Genomic DNA, 21,632 nt, shown 5'->3' with positions numbered 1-21,632 from the left:
CAGAAAAGGACAGATTGTGGTTCAAAACCTGCCTCAAATACAGACCTGAAACAGCATCTTGTGCATCCTGGATGAATAACCAAAGCACTAGAAGATGGCAGGGAAACAAGCCACACTCATTTGTTTGAGACTCACAACTACAATTCACAGAGCCTACATTTCATGCAAGTCTCCATCCGTACAGCTCAACACATTGGCTCTAGCTAACCTAGATGGAAAACACTGACAGAAAGACTTAGTTATGACAGAACAGCTGAACATGAATAAAATCTACCCATGAATCTCGTCTAGCATTTCTGGGAGGATTTTCCAGCTAAAACTTCAAGTTATGTCTGCAGTAGTAAATAAAGCTGGCTAAGTGCTGCTCCCGGGCCTGCAGCTACACGGGAAAGCACAACTCATGTCTATGTACTTACACTTTCCCATCTCAAAAAAAAAAAAACGAACAAAAACCCGAGTGGCCAGCTACAAAGTGCCCAGGAACCAGTCTTTTGCACACAATGCCCTGAGCCATCCAGCCCTGCCCGCCTGGCACAAAGCTGCACAAGGGATATACCAGCATCTACACAACATACACAACTGCTGAGAAGGACCTGCCATGACCTAAAGGGTTACCTGGTCTGTGGGTGTATAGAGGTAGTCAGCCATGGGTTTGTAGGAGTCCTTAATACACAAGGACAGAGGCTTCTATCTTCTAAATTTCTCTACTTTATTCCAGTTTACCACAAACGCCACAAAAAAATCACCACTAGCAAATATACCTATGATTAATAAAGCAAATATATAGATCAAGCTATTACTATATTACTGATTGCTGATAGTAATGTGTAACAATCAATAGTATGGCAGCAGTTAATATTAGTAGCAACCAATCATATAGCAACAACCAGTAATAGCAACAACCAAGTAGGTATATACTATATTACAGGTTACTACAAACGTATTAGTGAAGCAACTTATCAACAATATAACAGCAGATAGATTACTTATATGGATATATAATACCAGTATCAAGTCAATCAGATTTCAGAAGGGGCCAGACCTTCCCAAAGGGGAGGATCATGTGTGCAGAACATCCACACAGCCTTGGTGACAAAACCCAGACCCTAGATGAGATCCAGGCATCCAGAAGCTGCTTCCAGACTCTTGGCCTCACTGATCCAAGAAGCCACAGCCTTGAGGCAGCAGGATGAGCCGCTCTTTCTTTACGAGCCAGAGACTTATCCTCCAACACCACTGAGACAGCAGATCCACCTCTCTCCTTCACACATGCCCTTTTTATGTTAATTACCCAAATCATAAGGTTTAAGCACCAAAGAATCCCAAAAGCCACCATCCATACATAGCACTCCCTCCTCCTCCTCCTCATCTCTAACAGCACGGGATGCCCACTCAGCATGATTAGATGAAAGTCATGTTCCAGTATGGCAGAGGCCCTTGAAATTCTCAGCTCCCATGTAAAACTACCAGGCTTGAATGTTGTTTGGCAACTCTGAGGACATCCAACATAATCTGTGTGTGTCAGGCACTGCTCCAGCAAGTGCATGTCCAGCACAACGTTTGATCCAATAGGAGAAGCAGGTGCCTTGGGACAAACAGAGGAACAAAAAACAGCCGGGCGTGATGAGACCTGGAGTTGGTTTCCCAGTTCAGTGCAGAAGAAACAGGACTAGACTCCCTTGACTTTAAGAAAAAGTAGAAGGAGGTACAGAAAGAAGCATCACATGTGTCAGAACATCCTTGCTCTTAAGTATCTTAAATTTGGAGTTCTTGGGCCAGCAGGAAGTACCCCAAGTTTAAAGACAAGGCTTGATGTGCCTGAGTTTTCTCTACTCAAATGTTGAGCAAAAATTTCAACCAGAGCAGAACCATGCTTCAAAATAATAGAAAAAACTCATGATGCAAGAAAAAAAAATACATGCTTTAATTCTTCAGACTCACCTGAAATTAAGTCTGGGTCTGAATGATCACACTCAGACTGAACAAAAGCATACTCCTCCAGTTACTAGCATCCAAGTCCTCCATGTACTAGCATTACAAGTCCTGTGCTTAAGATTATGCTAGCATCAATCACTCTCCCATTTCCACAAGCTAGAGAGATAATGAGAACAGGTAGCTTTGTGAGCTGTGGAATTTTCTGTTTCCTAAAGTTTAAGCGAAATGGGCCCATGTATTACATACTGCTTCGGATGTAGGGGAAGGAGAAGAAAGATACTAAACTTCCTGAGCTTTGTTTCCTTAGGAAAAGAGGAAAAAGCATGTGCAAAACTCATGTGCAAGATTTCATGTAGTTTCCCAAATACATAATCTGATTCATATTTTTTTATGAAGAAACCTCAGTCTGGTACATGAATTAACATAATTGTTAAACCCTGATAAAGAAATTAGATTGGCTTAAAATTTAGGTAACATCTATGTAGTCTTGGGAAAATGCTCATTTCATAAAGAATTTCAAATCTCTTTGCAATTATTCAAAGAATTAAGAGGACCAGGCTGGATTTATTTATTCCAGAAGATCCAAAAGCTGTTTAATACCTTCCCAGAAACCAAGTATCAAAAATTTTTAAAAAGGCAAAAGAAACATGCCGGTAGGATTGTTTCACACTCTCAGACAAGGCAGCCATGAATATTTGCAGAGTGTAGGTTATTTATATGCAATTTAAATTGAGATATTAGTACTTCAAAATGAAACATAAGAGACTTCCAGACCTCACGTGTTTGGTGTATGAGGTTAGGCCCTAGTTCATCAGATACAAGGCAGACTCTCACAGTTGGGTAGATGCTACCAGCAGCAAGGTCTCTCCTTGACCTGAAAGCACGAAAATAAATTATTTTCTCTCTGCCCCCCATGCCTGCAGCAGCACAGAGGTGACATTCCATATCCATGCCTGAAATGAGCACTGGCAGCAATATATTTTAAGCTCTCAAGTACCAAAGGTGTTTTATTCATAATTTAATTCACAAAAGCAGCCTCCACGGCTGCTGACCACACATGCACTCTGCACTCCTCCACGATGCAAACATTTTAGACAGAGAACTCCCCAGGTCTCAAGCAGACTAGTTAGAGTACAGTTTACTTTTTGATATTGGAATATTATTGTCCTTCTGTGCCATGTAAGCTCCGAATGACTTTTATAAATAGGACAGAGTATAGGATTTAGGAGTATCCAGATGGATGTCTTCAATTTCCTTTTCCAGAGGCACAGCAGTCATTAGAAGTGGTCCGTCAGGATTTAGATACTACTAATTGCCACTATAGACCCCTGTATTAGGCAGTACATGTCCTTCTAATCTTCACGGCAACCAACATAAAACCAGCCAATACTGGGCCACACAAGTTTCTAGAGACAAGAAAACCTCCTGGAGTTTGAGAGACAAGTTCAAATGTGGGAGAGGAATCTAGCCAGCAGGACAGAAACTGCAGAGGAACAGACTTTCATTGTAAGGTTTCCCGTGCTTCTGAGGTGTTAGAGCAAGTAATAAATAAAGAGCTGAAACTTTTCACTTTTTCTGTCGGTGTTCACACTTCTGGTTGCTGGAAAGCACCAGGAAGAACAAGCCACATAAGCGCAGCAATGAAGACAAAACCTTGTTATTGACTCATTTATTAGCGTGAAGGCACAGCGCAATGGATTACCGTCATTAAGGAAGATTGAGCCTGGATGATTTTTAATTATGGGTGAGGGTTGGAAATCAGTCTTGTCTTACCTGGGTTGCCAGAGAGATGAATGCATAGTTCTAGATTCGCCAGAAAAACATGCCAAAAGTGTGGTAGTTCTTATACAAACCATGATTTCACATGAAAAGTAGCTAAGTGACTCTAGAAAAAGCCAAGCCATGTCACATAGTTGTCAAAGGTAAGTGAGAGTGTTTAAAGAGCAGGTATGAAAATTAATAGATTGATGAAATTGTAACAGATTTGTAAATACAGCTTGCAAACTTCTTTTGCTCAGTGTAACACAGGAGCATTCAAACTCCAGGGAAATTTGCATCATGATCAGAGTACCCGGGGCAGCACAAAAGCACCTGTTCAGCATACAAGGTCCTTTGCTTCTGAAGTAGAAACAGCCATTTTCCTGCAAAAACTCCAGGTTCCTAAAACATGGCACACTGTCACATGCTGGGAGATGACGCACTTTCACTGCACCTACCTGCAGCACTGCAGTGTGAGCTGCAATCCCTCACCACACTGCAGCAGAGAGCAGCCCCTCTGAATAATTCAGTTGTTCAGCCCCCACGTAAGAACACCTCATAAATCTGACGGACCATCGCTAGATGCCCGACAGTTTAACAGTGACCCAGCAGTCCCTCCCCTCACACCCCCTCCTGCAGACAGCATGCAGCACCCCGGAGATCTCTCCGGTCCCTGAACAACAGTTGGACTGTTTGCAATCAAGTGCTTTGCATATTGCATAAGGCAATTACTTGATATTCTTTGCTTTAGAAAAATCTTCTGGAGATACTTTAGCTCCGCAAAAAACCCTTCGATATCTCCCATAGGGCCAGCCAATTAACAATCTCTGTATCCGACAATGCACATCTTTTCTCTGCTGCTAACACTCAGTTTCTTTGGGCAAGACTGCCAACAAAATTATACAAGAGGCTGTCATTCAACGGCAGAGACCTCTCTAATGACGAAGGCCCTGATACTTAAATACTCACAAGTTCTTAATATGCACAATAATCAACAGGCTTAATTACCCACAGATATTTGAACACCTGGACTCAGACAGTTGCACGAGGCACCGAGCCCCAGCGACTTCTGTGCAGTCAGGCACTGCCACTACCTATTGTGCTACGAACGTTTTCTCCTGTAACCGCGCCAAATACCGCTTGGCTCTGCAGTAAGAAATAACTAACAAGCTCCTGTCATGCCTATTAAAAAGCCAAGTGATGTTACTAAACATGAGAACTGGAGTTGTATTTGAATTGGTCTTTTCTCTTGTTAACTAGGCATATCAGCCAGTACTAACTTGTTTTTCTATTAGCAATTACATTCAGTTACATACTAAACAAACTAAATGAGAAACCTACTGCTTTGTCTAGACCAGCTCATTCCTTCAGAACTTCAAGATCATGCTGGGGGAAAAAAAAAAAAGAACAAAACAAACACAAAAACCAGAGGAAGACTGTGTTCATTCACTGTGCCAACACCAAGAAATAGCTAACAAAAAGAAACCAGGCATAAACGCTTGCATCGGATTAACATCTAAAAAAATCTTTAAAAAATAAGTATCAATCAGGTTTGTCTAGATCTGTGCCAAGACTTTATCAATGCCATCAACTGGCTTTCTCACTTGCCTTCTCTTTTGTATATATTTTTAGGCTTTTATTGTTAGGTGATTTCCTGATTGAATTCAAAGATCTCACGGAACAGCATATTAGCATATCTTGAATATAGATGCAGACTCTGTTATGGGATTCAATTTCTCTCTGAATTTTAATTCCAAAGCTGTTCTTTTCTACATTGTTCATATGAGTAATCAGAATTTAAATCATTTTCATGTACCTCTGAGTGTACTGTGAGATGGGACAGCAGAAAATACAGCCAAAGGAGGTGAGTTTTTCAGTTTCAAGTTTCTCCCCAAGACCACACCGGCAGCACTTTCCATACAGCTTCCTGCTGCAAACAGAGTTTTAATGACCATGAGCCCAAATACCACACAGTGACATCCAGAAATGTGCGTTGGCAATTCATACTGGCTATACGTTCAGCTTGCAGTACAAGTAGTGAAACCCCAAAGTCGTTTGCATGCCTCTTCATCTGAGTGACCTGTACCATCACGAAGCAACTGGTCACAGCAGGGGTCAATAACAGCTTTAGCTAAATACAAGCAACACCATACTGAGACCTACACCATCACTGCCTCCCCCATCTGCAGAAAGTGTCTGGGAAAAGATGGTGGAGGATAGGACCGGGAAATAACTATTCATATGAGATGTATCAGATGGTGAGGAGTCAAGGAAAGGAAAGGGCCAAGAAGCAGGGAGAGGAGAGGAGCAGAGAACAGGACTTGGGCAAAAGCCTAGGGCAGAGAAGAAGGTGGGTATGAGCAAGTGGAGAGGCTCAGTGGGCAGAGAAGCATGAACAGCAGAAGGTGGAAGAGCATCGGAGTCAGGAGAACATTAACATGGAAAACTGAGGAGCAGTGAAGGCAAGTGGCTGCTAAAGGGACGGGCACAGTCTTCACATGGACTTTAATGAGTTCCTCACCAAGGACTCAGCACAGAGCCTGTGACAGTCATCCTCTTCCCACTGACTCCAGACCTACATGTGCAAGCAAGGAGTTTTCAGAGGAATTAGGCATTCAAGTCCCATTACGTCTCCACTTGAAATTATCTCCCTTGAACACTGCAGTCTCCACCCCTCAGGGAAAAATAATTGCTAGTTAGGAATTCGCCATTTCTGATCATCCCTGAAGTGTATTAACCCAGAATGGAAGGAGAGAGAGGCTTCACTGCTACCTGGTGCAAGGTTTCTCCCTTCATGGGTGTAAGCTGATCAATGGCCAGTTAGCAAAGTCACTTTAACCAAAACTGACTCTTTCAGTCAGGTGAATCAAAATCAAGTACAAATCAATTTCCTTAGAGCAATGCCAGTCATTTAGCACTTTAAACACAAAAAAAATGTTATAAAGAAAACAGGAGGCAGAAATTCTGATTGTATTTTCCTTTTGCTTTCCTTTGGGGTAAGGAAGTACAGTGGTAAATGCATTCATTACTTTTTCATCCAATCTGTAATCTAAGGGGTATAGACTTCACTGGGAAAGCATTTGTAGGAAAGAAAACGAGAAAATATGAGAAGAGCCCTTGTTTCTAGAGCCAGCTGGATTTCTTTGACGCTCTAATACTAAGAAAAAGTTTGCCTTCTGAGCATTACTTACCACACCCAGTTCACCATTGATAAGACAGCACTGCACTCCAGCCCAAAGCTCCCCATCCTAGCCAAAATATTAACTTCTGTCATGGCACACAGAATTCAAAATTTGTTAGGACTTTAGTTCCCTGTGCTTATTGCCCAGGTTTCTGAGATGAGTCACTGCCTTAGCCCCCCCAAAAAACCCCAACGCCCAGATAAATTATATAAACTACATCATTCCTTATACACATGCTTAAAGCAAAAAAGCCAGGTATGCCATTTTTCTATCATTTCAGCAAGTCCTCATGCACAGAGAGGCTACAGCAATGCAAGGAAAGGATGTGCAGATCCTGTTTCCTTTAGGAAACTCTTCAGGCATCATCCCCAGCCTCAAGCAACCTGCTGCACAAGTAAGTCTTTAAGGAGAGCAGGTCAGTCAGGCCAGCGTCCATCGCTGTTGGCATTTGCAGGGCTAAAATCCTTCAGACTGACTGCACCAGCTTGACCAATCCAGGAAACTTGGATCAGCAGCTGAGCAGGGTTTTAAGGACTGCACACCAGCAGCTGTTTGCACTGCTTGTGAGATTTGGGTGGGCTCCAAGAAAGCAACAGCTGAATAAAATAAACTACCAAAGTCAGAAAAATAGCTGCCCCAGAGCCCAGTGAATCCCTGTCCCATGGCGGTAGGAACTAGAGGTTTAAGGGAAAATTGGGCACACCTAGGGATCCTTTAACTGCGATACCCAGGGGCTAGTGATTTTATGCATTAGGGTGAAAAGACAGTTCCTTTGATTGGTTTTCGGCTTGCTACTATGAAATTATGCTCTGATCCTGCTGGATCTTGTACCCAGCCTGGTGCTGCTAAATTTCTCTCTGTTACCTATGGCCTGAAGCTACTTACTTCCCAAAGGATTTCTTCGGTAAAGGAATAATCAGGTGGCCGGGTCATTTCAGAGAGCTACAACACAGCAGGCCTGAAAGCAAAGATAATTTGGCAAACCGCTATTGCAAATTTTTAACTGAAGTCGCATTTAAGGACTCTAATGAGGGACCACAGCACTGTTAGAGCCAGTGTTGAGCAAATGAGATGCACCAATATTATCTCTGCTCTGAAGATAATCTTGACAATCTAGGATTTAAATGAGTAAATGGGCAGGTGGCTGGTAAAAACAGGAGCCTGCAAAGTAATAGGATGGACATTTATATCTGTGTAGGCTACCAAGGCCAGAAATTCAGAGCAGCTCAGTCAGAAGCACGACAACATAAGTAGATTTGTCCGTTCGTTCTTTGTGGATTCAGCACAAAAACTGTCTCAGTAAGATGCCAACTGTCTCTTTCGGGATGCTGTCTGTACCCAGCTCCGTACTTCTGCCTCAAAACACATTTGTGCGAGTCACCTACGGAGAAGCAATTAATTAGCGCTCTGTAGCTTCCCACTGGACTCCTCAACACAGCAGAAAACATCCAGCAAGCAAGAGACAGAGGAGCCCAGCATACAGAAAGCAAAAAAAACAAGACAAAAATCTAATCCACAATGCAGGGAGCTTACCTTCCTCCAGACCCTGTGCCTCCCTCTGCTAGCAAGCAGCCCAGGAGCTGTTTGCCCAGCCCCTCCAAGCCCACTTCAGCCAAATTCAGCTGGGTTAGCAGCCAGCCTTTAAGCAGCAGGTCTTCGTTAACCTGATTCATTTTGCCTGAAGCAATTAAGGAGGGCTGACACAAGTCATTTCTATGGGAGGGGCGGCGAGAGTAGACGTTCCCCCCCGAGAGCACTTCTGTGAGGGCATGCCCACCCCTCCGAGGTGTTGGACAGTGCACAAACACGAGCTCTCTCCTGCAAACCCTGAGTATGACTTTGCTCTCCACCGCCTGTGCCACCAATGCCACTTCTTAAGGGAGACTGCTGGAAGATGAGAAAGAAAACGTGGCAAGTTTTCATAACGATCTGATGACTTTTTCAATGGCACCAAGTCTTGCTGTAAGCACTCGCTATTGCAGTACACGTGGGCCAATACCTTCCTTTCCTTTCACTACAGCCTGCTGGGAACTGGAAATTCTTTTTGCTGGGATCAAGCAAGCGCTAGGATAGCAGTAACCGCAAAATCTCGTGCAAATCCTTTTAATTTGTTAGGCTTAAAATAGCTCCTAATCCCCCAGTTGCAGTGGGTGAAGGGGATAAATAAGGAATTGGACTCCCGCAGAGCTCAGCCGTCCTGTTTTGAAGAGTCTGCAGCAGCGACAGCCGCAGCACTGACAGGGCAACCCAGGGATGCCAGAAGTGATTCACCCAGCCACCACTTAGCAAGACACTAGCCAATGCTATAGAAGTACATCATTTACTACCTCATTAACCCTCAAAGAGGTTAGTCTAAAACATAACCAAGGGGGAAGCTGTACTAAAAGGATACCAGGGGTGCATTTTGTTTCCAGCTCCCCAAAGGGAGGAATGCTGCCTAGGAATGGTTTGAATGCTGAAATTCAGTAGTTTTCTGATCTGAGGCTTGATTTATCCCTCTGTGTGTTGAGAGGAAACTCTGCCTAGCATAGGGGAACTGGCTAAGTTTTAGTTGTTATTAGGACGGGTTTCCCTTTACAAATCATCTCCCAAAACGAAGCACAGCAAACTGGAGGGATAAAACTTCAGCGTCATATCAAGGAGATGGGACTGTTATGAAGCAGAGCAGTGCTGGCAAGATTTACTGGCCATGTTGCCAGTTTCATTAGGAAAAAACAGGAGGAATTGTCATTTAGACAAAACCAACTGTGTCCCCAATGTGTTTGAAATACACTGGGGACAGGACAAATGTTCTTTTGGGACAAGGCACTGGGAGAGGGCTACTCTACGTGTAGGAAACATGCTGATCAGCCTGGAGTCACCTCAGTTTCAGCAGGGTAACACTAATAGACCTTGTTCCCCGTATCCTCCTGCTGAAAAAAACTAATTTCTGACTCTAAACGCAGTAACCTGATTGTCCTTCTTATTACTAATAATCATATTTCTTCAAAGCAGCGATCCAGCAAGAGTGGGCACGTGAGCCTCTAAATAAGGGTCTGGCTGATACACGGAGAGAAAGGAGAACTGGTGAGCAGTATTACTAGCATCACAGCAGCAAAGGGAAACCAGAGCGAGTTCTAATAAAGCTCTTTGAAGTTCTCCGGATGGCCAAAAGTCCCGTTTTGTCAATTCATGCAATGCTTTGCTGCGGGAACCCTTGCCCATCCCGCTCACAGCCCGAGGCAAAGGGACAGGGAGACTTGGGGTCCTGCTGATGCCCTCTCCTCTGGGTCCCGACAGTCTCCTTGACTTTCCAGTCCTCTACTTTGTGCTCTCTTGTGCTTTCCTACAAGCTAGCCTGTGTGTTCCTAATGCCACTTCTACCTTTCTGTCCCAAACAAGCACCGTCCTTGCCTGCAGTTCATGCCCTGCTCCTGACCCACAGCAGCGGTGTTCCCAATACTGGTCTCTGCTCCCGGCCACAGACGTGTGAGCAGCACAAGCGCCTGTTTGATGGAAGGAGTAGGAAGGAGTTCTCCTTGGGGGAAATGTGAGGCTACACAAAACAAAGCTTTTTTTTTTTTTTCCTTTTGGAAACTTAAATATTTGGAAGAATGGGATTATTCTGCCTAAAGTAGGATTTGAATACAATAAAAAAATGTTCATTGTTTCAGTCCTTTTCTTTGTTTCTCATTTGCAGTGAGTGACTTGACACCACCAGCCACCACACTGGCTCTTCTAAGAACATCTTTTCCTCTCAAATGTCATTTCTCCCACATTGCCCATCAAGTGAGATATCACTTCAGTTATCTTGCTACAGGAAGATAATAGGTTAGCCTAGCACAGTCTACCTTTTGCCATCCATCACAGTGGGTTTTACCCTGGTTTTTATTTCCCTTGATGCCGCTGTCTTGTAGAGTACCAAGGTCAGACCAAGTAGGCCACAGCCACCCACTTCACTTTTTTCCTTTCCTAAATAAAAGGATTCAAGTACTGTGATGGCTATTCTCCAGTTATACTGTACCATCCCTGATTTAGGAAAATTCATAGACGTCCTTGGTACCAGACTTACAATTGGTGATTCACTCAGCTACCCAGTCTCTCTCTCTCTAGTCTAATTGAGCCTGAGTTGAGTAAGGTCTCCTTTGAAGTCATGATCTCTTTCTGACTCTCAATATCTGTTTTTTATTGCTGATCAGTCCCCTTTACTGCCCATGTACCTCTTTACTTACTCCTAATAGTCTTTCCAAGATGGCTATTCACAGTCACTGCAAAAAACCCTTTTGCCTGTGACATAAACGTTAAGTAGTTTTTCTACCTCTGGCTTCCAAAGTTCCACGTCTCCTCCGCACTGAACCTACTGCAGCTCTGCTTCACTCTTCCCTCCAGACGATTTCACTGCTTCCCTTCATTTCTCAAAGTCTGCCCTTAAAAGAAAAGACAAGCCTCTATTTGTTTCTCCTCCTACTTTATTTCACCAGTTCATGTCCATCAGGTTATTTGTTCTGGTCAGCTCTTCTACAGTGTTACCTTAACCAAAGCGAAATCTAAAAAAATTGCCTCCACTTGTCATTGCTTCAGTGGTTGATGAAGATATCCATCAGCTTCCTCTCTACAAACACCTGGCTAGTCACTAGCAGCCATGCATTGACTCCTGCTGTTGAGTGATGTTCTCCCTCTCTCTCATTCTAGCAAGGCAAGTGGTATCACTTGTTTTATTGTCACTAGTTGCTGACGGTTGCATAAAATCAAGTTATACCAGTTTTCCCCGCATAAGCTCATGGTGGATCATCAGCTGCTTTCCTCAGTCATTCTTCAGTGTGCTCATCGCTATTAAAAACAACCCTGAATTGCTTACCATGGACCAGCCCTCCAGAGCTAACCAGCCAGCCCACCATGGAGGGGCCACCAGCCCACCAGCTCTTCCTGGTGCTGCTTGATGTTGCTTCAGCTGAACCCTCTCACCTTGGCTGGGGAGGGTGTAAAGACAAAAAGGCAACAAAATAAAACCCAAAAATGTCTTTCTCATTTGAACAGTCAAAGCATCATGAGACTGTGGCATGTTGGGGACCATCACCTCAGACACCACAGTCTGAGATGTTGGGAAACCTCCTGCAGCCGTTAAATCAAAAATAAACACTGCAGCTTAATTTTGAGGTACAAGGCAATGCATGTGGCACCTCTGAAAATATAATCTCGCACAAAAACTGTTGCTAGGATATCCCTAAAAATCAAGGAACTGAGGGAGTGGTTTTCAGAGGGAGCAAACTCATTTAGCAGAGGCGTGGTGGGCTGCCTAACCTTGTAACCAAAAGGGAGCACAACTGACAGAAAAACTCCAGTTCCAGAAGAGGCTTCGGGGTGATTTTCATCATAACGTGCTGGGAATCAGGTGTGCAGCTGCCCTTTATAATACAGGAATCACATGTCTAATTCCCTGCCTATTGAGTTAAAATTTGCCTCCTGATTTTACGCGATGCTATCTAGAAGACATTATTTCATTTAAGTGCATTCTCTTTCATCCACATGCATTTTTACTGCAGTCACTATTTATTTTCTCCTAACGCATCTTCTGCATTAACATCATCTTTGCCAGGTGGAATTGAAGCAATAATTCAATCTGAGTTAGGTTCCAGGAAGGACCCGTGGCCTGGGTGTCTGCTAAGGCTTGGGAAATTGATTTCTTGGCTTGCAACAGGCACTAAATTCTCCTTATAAACCACTGAGCATCTTCTTACAAGATGTGAATGGCTGGTGTCACAGCAGGTGCAGTTTGCCTAATAAACTTAATCACTCTCAGAGTTAGACGGCATGGGCATCTGGACAGGAATCAACAAGTGAGGTTATTTGCTGATTTTCTGAGCTCAGGCTGTGTGCTTTGGAGGCAAAGTGTGAACAGGCAGAACGGGAATAGCTTTTTCTTATGGCCAAGGGATGGAGGAAGGAGGAGGGGGGAAGGAAGGAAAAAGAAACCAACTATCAACTCTTTTCACATGATATTTATGAAAAATCCAGCTTAGGAGACAAGTCTTTGATATGTAGGTTGCCTTACCTGGAGACTTGCAAGATCCCCAACGCTTTACAGTTTCTTTTCGAAACTCTGTTGAAGCCATCTTTATTCATGATGAGGCTCATCAAAGAGAAGCGTGGGCGACCCGTCAGATAAACTGGAGTTTCCCTTTGAATATTTTGAATGTAAATATATAAAGCCAATTAAGTTTCATGGATTAATTTCCCAAACTGCCGGATAAACTGGCAGATATTGTTAGCCAGCTAAGCTTGAATGATGTGGTTTCCATTAACCAGATCTTCAAAAAAGGCTTTTATTGTAGGAAAGACAGCCTTTGCCACCTGAGCTGAATTTTTTTTTAGTGTTCAGAGTAAAAGCTTATTTTTTCATAGCTTATAATTCTGCTGCAAAATATGTTTGGGACAACTACAGAGTGAAGGTCTTCTCTTCAGAGAGATGACTGGGGTTTAGTTGCTTAAAACTGAGAAGGATGAGTTCACTCGTGTTAAAGTAATTTGAGCAACAACAAAGTAAATCAAGAAAATAAAATTCCCTAATGAACAGCTCAGAAAATGCTATCTGGTTTCTAAAATTGAAATACGGCAAGTGTTCATCCTTTGATGAGATATAACTATTTTGAGGGTAGTACTTCCATAAAAAGGCAGAAAACAATCAAAGTAAAAATGGCTTCAGAATATGTTTGCACTTCATAGCTTCTTGGGTAACTTGTTCGACTCCCTTGGCTTAAACATTTACCAGATATGTACATTTCAAGAACAGATCAATTTCCTTCTGCAATATCACTTTACATTTTCATTTCATCTTAAATCAGAATTATCTTTCCCGTTTTGAAATCATACTTTATTTTGATTTATCAGCTCATAACTGAGGATGTCAGGCTCTACTGTCCTGCAGAGATACAGAGTTCCTGTGCCCATGCTACTGGTGCCAATTTAGCTAGAAATCCTGCATCACAAATACACATTTGTCCTACTGGCTTCAGCTCGGGAGTATCAAAAGAAAACGTTTATCTCTGAACTAGAAAGAACTAGAGACAGAGAGAAAGTGAGCGCTCACAGAGGAATGCCAGGGGACACCTTCTCAGGAGGAGACGGGCTGAGCTTCGCAATGCAGTGAAAGAACTAAGGCAGCTCTCTGGCTTTTAACTCTGCTTTATCACACCTTGTCCACAAAGAGGACAAAACTCACATCTATTTCATAAATATCTTAAAATTAGTTGCAGCAGCTTTTCAATGGGGATCTCAGATTCTTCTGGTCTGGAAGGGCACGTGTTCACTTCAGCTGGTGAAAAGCCAAGCTCATGGTACAGCTCCCACCTCCCTCCGACAGCCGTTGGGAGGTTTTCCCCTCCATTGGCACTCATCTCTCTCCGCTGCTGAAAAATCAGGCGTGGACAACCAGCTGATGGGCAAAGCTGGAAGAGACATTTCCAGGCGCTAGAAATGATCTGTGGTGCCCCCATGAGACAGAAAAAAGTTTTCTGGGGGCAGCTTAACAGCTGATTTCCTCTACCTTGGTAAATTAACATTTGTTTTAATGTCCATCCTAACTCTAAACAAATACTAGTGCCCTGAGTAGCTCATACTGTGCATTGCTTGCTTTGAAAGATATTGCAGTGTCATTCCTGGGAAGAATTTTAATCTTAAATTATGAATACGTGTCTTCAGCCACAACTCCAGATCCACGTAGACTTTTACCTGAAAATTTCCTTGTACCAGAAAACAATCAATATTCTGATTCATTCACAAGAAACCCAGAAAAATCCTTCTAGGTGATATTTCTAGTCACTGGAAAACATGCACTGCAAGCTTTTAAAATATCTATGTCTATAGCTATTTATCTCTGTGTATATATACATTTATATATTGCTCTTAATGTTTAGGGAAAGATTCACTGATATCTCCCGGCTGCAATGGAACTTTCTCATCACTTTATGTTGCTGCAGGAATTAAACTCAATTGAAAGCCTTCGCATGAATTAGCATTATGTTCAGCAGCTAATATAGTGCTTACTTCTGCCCGTTATTAAGTGATGTGATGACAGTATGCAACAGCCATACAGTTAAAGTATTTCAGTGTCTATATCTCTAAATGTTAACGGTTTGAAAGGCACTTCAGATTCCCGAGCTACTATCATTTCATAGATTTCTCTTAAATATAAATGCCAGTAGAAACTTTCCTGAGTTTATAATTCTTGATTATGAAGTACTTACTGAACTCCATAATTTAATCTCTTTTTCTGTGTTTCTTGCTGCATTTTCTTACACAGGAAAGGACACCCAGGAAACTTCAGGCTTTACTCAGGAAAGCCTGAATACACATCGTTACCAGAACAAACTCACCAAAAAGCCCAAACAAACAACTTTACTGAAGGAGACAAAAAAAAATGGGAATTATAAGACTAAATAGTTCTGAGAGTAAAAATTTCCAGACCCCTCTTGTTTATCGTTAGTGACTTGCAAGTCATTAAAAACCAGCATCAGTGGGTTCCTTGTAGAGGAGGGAATGAGAGAGGAAAGTCAGGACAAAACACACAAGCAGAGAGGAGGTCTCGGCCATCCCACGAAATCGTGGTTAGCAGATGAAGCAGCGCACAACACGTAGAAGGGAGGACGGTTATGTCTCATGTTTTGCCCTCTCCAGCACTTTCAGGATAGCTCATAATGGGCTGATTGAGGGATAGGGACTGATATCTTCTGCATGCCAGAGAGTAATAAATACACCCATTGTTAAAGACATGAAGATTTTCAACAATCAGCCAGTAACCCAAGAAATTTCCGATGTGCCCGCACAGACATTCACCTTTTCACTGATTAGACAGCTGCTGCAGAATGAAAGATTTCTCAGCACCATGTGCACTTCTCAAATGTCAGGTTTGGGAAGCAAGAAGAATGCCTAATTCTTATGTTACAAGGCATTGATGATGAAATAGGGTCAGCAGTCAAGAGCCACCTCAAAAGCAGGCATTGGCCGTAAATTGTCATCGTTGAACAACAGTAGCTCTCTGCTCTCCTAAGGCAGCTTGGTGGGGAACTCTGTAACGTATTGCAATGAGGATGACGAGCATGTGGCAGGTCAAAATATAGCACTGTAGACCCGGCCACCACAAGGAGCAACAACTGGGGTGGTGGCTACTGCAGCGCTTGACTTTTCTGTGCCTGTAACAACATGCCCCCAATAGCAAGAATTTAAGTTTGGGGCTACTGGGCCCTGATCACAAAATGTCCTGTCTCAGACTCTCTACCGCAGAGCAAATGCAATGCAGGGACTGTTGTAAAATAAATAAATAAATGAATGAAAATTAAAATTAAAAAGCACAGAAGAATCTGAGCTGTTTCAAAAGAGGATTTCTGACTTGGCTCTTTGACGCACAGGGAGCACATCTGCAATTCTCAAGCCATAGCATTTAATATTAAAATGTCATTTTATTTATTCTTTCCCTGTGATATCAAAAATGGTAACTAGGCAACATCTCAACTACTGAGTGGACTCTAAATCTCAAATCACTTAAATATGAGATCAAAGTGAAAAATGGCAAACAGTAATTTATAACCTGTTCTTTTCGTTTAGACCTAGCAGAGCCAACCATCCTGCCCTTACAGCCCCTGTACTAAAATCTTCATATGCATAAGGACCCTCAAACAAACAAACGCTGCAGAAAAGAGAGGGAAAGGGAACTTGCAGGGTGGTTCCCAGACAAGATGCTAATGGCTCCTCCGTGGATGGATAAACCCCTGGATTCAAGGACAACCCAGTGATGTTGGCCCCAAAACAACAGCTTGCCGCCGTTTTGAATCTCAATAGCTCAACTGGGATTTTCAGTACGAGAGAGAGCAGAGAAGTGGCAGTAAGATATTAGTCTACCATAGTGTATGAGGACTTCTCCAAACCCAGTGTCTTGATCATGCAAAGAGCTGCCCCTCTGCAGAGAAGGGACCGAGGCACAGGGACATTTACCCATCCATTGGGCACTGGCGTCCTGTGCGTGACACCGCTACGTCTCCACCGCCAATAGAAGACCCATCTCCAAATCCTCCTCCAGGAATGCACATGAACGTTGCACATGGGAACGTTCAAACCACCACTTGCTGCTTGTGTTAAGCAGGACAGTCACAAGGTCCGTTTTGGCCAGAAGAACGGGAGAAGGAGCAGGAGTTCGGTTTACATGCCTCAGCTCTTCCTGAAGCCTCACCTGCAGGTTTTTCCGTGTTTCACTTCTGCTCTGAAATGAACTTTGATTCATTTTGCTTTGTGCAACTGTGCTTTGATTTCTCCAGGTATACCCTGTTTCATAATGGCTTGAATAATTAACGCACAAATGAGGAACAGTGGAAAAACTTGGAGGTTCAAAACATGCACACCTCCCTTCTCTACAGTGAAACCGTTTAGCGCGCAGCATATAGTAACACCATCTGCACGACTTTAAACACAGTTGCTCACATTTCCATTTAAGAAATGAGCTCCTTCCCACGAGTGGATGAGGGGGCTGAAGCAGATTTTGTTTGCGGAGATGCTGGAGACAACTGCTGTTAAAAGATTTTGTTAATAGAAGGAAAAAGCAGCCATTTGTACTTTCTAACAGCCCCAGAGATGTCTATTTTAGCTTATAAATCAGATACCACAAGAGCTATTTGGACTGATGGATCAAAAATGCTATGAGTTTGAGAGCGCTTCACGGGAACCAGGACAGAAAGGCAGCCGCGTGAAAGATTCAAATAGCCTCCTTTGATTTCAGCAGCCTTTATGAGTGACACAATCAGCCACAGAAAACAGTTTAGTGAGAGTTTTTGTCTTCCTAAAACACAGCTGACACATGGGAATGATTTAACTTGCTAATGAAATTACTCCTGTGAGTTGATATTTTCCCCCTCTCATGTACATATCCTGGTTGCATAACTGATAACTAATTTAGACACGCACAGAAAGAGCTCTGCCAGGCTGCTTCCAGCGTCGTCCCTTCGAACAGCAAATACCTGCTCTGCAGTCAGGCAAGACGTGTAAAGGATAAGGGCCGGATCGCTGTGCAGGAGGAGCTCATAGAAATAAAACTCTTGACCACGAGGAGGTCAGCAGGGACAAAGTTCCAAAAAAAGACTGATGAGTTTTTGACAAATTAAGCCTATTTCTTCTCTTGGTCATTTCCAAACACAGTAATGTGCACATTAAAGTACTTATTATCATTCATGCAATATTATGAATAAACAATTTATACACTACGTGGGTCACTGGCTGAATTCACTATTGGCACAACGACCCTACCCTATGCTTATAAATGTCCACAAATAATTCACAAGTGAAAGAAGATTTTTTTTTTCCCCCCCACCTATAGAGCTCAGGTTATCTGATAAACCTTTAAAACAATACTTTGCCAATTAGTAGAGTCTTCACCTGATTAATAGTAAATACACATAATAGCCCTCTTGCAAAACAGCTATTCGTTCAGTACAGGCACAGAACTGCTCCTTGCAGGTATTTGTGAAGGCATAAAAATAGCAGGTTGCTCCTGGACAATGCACAAACACGAGAAAGGAATTAAGTTCACGGAATGGTTCACAAACCTTTGTTCACAGCACAAAAATCAATGGGACGCTAAAAAGCTGTAGTGCTGCTCGTGTGTTGGACACCTCGAAAGTGCTGAAGCCGTTCCTCCCCGGTCCAGAGGGATGGCACAGAGAGGCGCTAGGCAACGGGCAAGGTCAGACCGCAAATGTCCCTGCGATCAAGTTGATTCATTTTGATAGCTTGATATGAGCAGCTCTTGAAGAATTTCATTTATTTTTATTTATTTATAAGCTGCTAAAAAAGCCGTCGTCATCATATCATCTCTGGGTACACGAGCATTGCACCACAAAAAATAACTTGCTGCCAAGTGCAATCTCCAATTAATAGCTCAAATATTAATTTAAGTCCATAATGCATGTACATATCATTTTAAACTTAGGGAAAGAAGCATGTATAATTGAAAATCTTTAGTAATTTTCCAAAGAATTCAATATCAGCGCAGCGGATTCATTTGTTAGGCGAGCTGTCTTGGGGAGGTACAGCTAATACGATGAGTAATTGTTAAGAGCTGTAACAGCTAAGGGATCTTTTCTGTACCCTTTAAATTACTTGAGAGTGCAAAAACTGCAGAGAAGCAGCGAGGTCAGTTCTTTGATCCTGTTCCAGCTCCCAAGCAGCGATCAGTAGTGCAGACGACATGAAAGACCAGAGGGTTTTCAGGGCTAATTAACTGATGGTGCCATTTCTGCACACTCCCCCTGCTTTGGTGCTTAGGCCAGGGTTTCCCACCACCCATCAGAAGAAGAGGGTGATTTTTGCCCTCTAGACCCAGCTACCCTCCCTGACTCAAACTGGCTTGCTGGGAAATCTCGGAGCAAGTGAAAAATTGTTTAGATCAAGTGACGTGGAAGTCAGGGGGGAATTTTTTTCCCCCCAAGAGATAGGGAAGCCAAGACTTGGCAGAGCTGGGCAGACTCAGCCCCAGCCCCTGGGTTCCCTCTCGTGTCCCGCAGGTCTCTCACAAACCACAGACCATAAGCAATACCTCAACAGGGTGCTGCTGAAATCCTACCAGTATCGGCACATCCTTGCTGGAAAAGGTCAGGCTGCCCATGCAACCTGCCAGCATCACGTCCTTAATCAGGAAGGGGGAAAATCCATGACATTTATAAGCTAGCAGCGATCCCACGCACCGGCCAGCTGGGCAGGGGAGAGAGCAGCCGCCGTGCTACCACACTGAACCAACCTTTTTTCTGCAGGAATAGCACAAATTCACTCTTTCCTTCTCCAGCGTTATTCCTTCTGCAGCAGCCTTCCCGTGCTAACGCAAGGCAGGTACAAGAGGACACCACCCTTCCCTCCTAAAGAAATCGTTCTTTCCTTTACATTAAAATCATAACTTTTAATGCATTCAGCTGCCGCAATGAAATTAAAACCCCTAACCCTCAGAGCGCAGGATACAATTAAATAGTTTCTTTGCCATCAGTTAACGTAATGGAGTCTGAGCATGGCATTAAATTCAGCAAATAAAGCCGGAGCACGTCTCCAGCAGCGGCGCTCAGGGCAGGGTGCTCAGCAGCAGGCCATGGCTGTGGCACAGCTGCCTCTTCTGCTCTTAACTGCGGGGGGAATCGTCACATAAAGGCAAAATGGGGGCGATACGTAAACACGAAGACTAAAGACCAGGGATTTTTTTCAACCTACTATTTGAGGTGGTTTATCTCCTACAAAAGACACGTAACCATCCCAGACGACAAATATTTATTTGAGAATATCTCATTTGCCTATTGTACTATGGGCCAATAAAAAAAAAAAAATTAAAAATACATTCAGAGACATAAACTCTTTTTTAATATGGCTGCATTTTCTCAATACAAACAGGTACCACAAACAAATTACTCTAACACATCCTCCCGTTGATTAAAAAATGATTTATATTGAATTACACCTTCAGGATTGATTGGATGATGTGTTTAATCCCACTCCCTGCCCTTTTCCAGCCTAATAATATACAATATCACCTCTGCGATAATGTGATTATATTAATGGATCCAGTATTGCCATTGTGTTTGAAAGCAACCGTTGTTAGAGGGCTTGTGCTTCCCAAGGAGATCAATATTTTTAATTCTAGTAAATGAAGAGCAGAATAAAGTTGTGTCTTGGAAACAATATGGCACTTCCTATGGGGAACAGTGTCCTGCAAACTATTTCCCATAAGTATATTAAAATTCCAGCGTAGTGACAAATAATCCATTATACCGTGTTCCTGTCTACCACCAAGAGAAATATGTGAGAAGTCGTTGGTTCGTTCAAGTGTGCTACGGCTATAATTATTCTCCACCGTAATTATTTGTTCCTACTTTTCCTACGCCAGTGGGACAGGTCCATCAAGAAGATGCTGAGCCAAAACGTGAGCACGGTGGCTTTGCCCCCACAGACCAGCCAGCTGCCAAGGGATGGGGCCAGGACGCAGGGAGGTGGCCGCACACCCCAGGCTTTGGATTTTGGAAATTACCTTAGAAAAATGCACTGATTTTGGTGCTGTGGCTTCTGGCCACCTCTATTCAGAATGGTTTAAACCCTTTCGGGTCACTTTGCTGTCATAGCAGAAAAATAACATAAAAATAAACTTTCTTTTCCAGACCTCCTGCCTTTTTGAATAGTCAGTGGCAGTTCCAGGTAGGTGCAAAGTTGTCTGGTGTGTAATTCGGGCAGAAGTAAGGGGAGAGGGAGGTAAGGCCAGGGGTTACGTTGGTGTCAGACAGTATAATTTTGGTGTTCAGTAATGATGGAGCCCTACGTTGATAATGCTTTTAAAAACTCATGGAAAAATGCACCTCAGGTACAACCTACCTATCAGTATGTTTCTTTGATAGATCCCATTTTTATTTCCAATTAATTTTCTTGCCGTAACCTCATTAATTTGTTTATAAACCATTTTCTGTGCTTGTTTCCTATCAGCATTCACTTAAATGTCAGGCCTTTTGTTAAAATGTATTGAGTTATAGATAAACACAACTCTACATTATGAGATTGAAGAAATAATGAAAAATGAGTGTTTTATGGTTTGGAAACCATGTAAACATCATCGTGTTTTTATTGCTGGAATGGTAGTATGGGGGAAGGGTAAACCACTAAAGTCAATGCAATCTTTAATTTAAGGAGTATTTTTATGATGTTTTCTGTTAATCTTCTAAAGCTGTTTGCAGAGTATAAAAATATGTTTGCTATAGGGAAGTCTTTATA

Source organism: Gymnogyps californianus, chromosome 5 (assembly GCF_018139145.2).
Source record: "Gymnogyps californianus isolate 813 chromosome 5, ASM1813914v2, whole genome shotgun sequence".
Classification (NCBI taxonomy): Eukaryota; Metazoa; Chordata; class Aves; order Accipitriformes; family Cathartidae; genus Gymnogyps; species Gymnogyps californianus.
The sequence above is the reverse complement of the archived record's forward strand: the minus strand, read 5'-3'. Positions refer to the sequence as shown.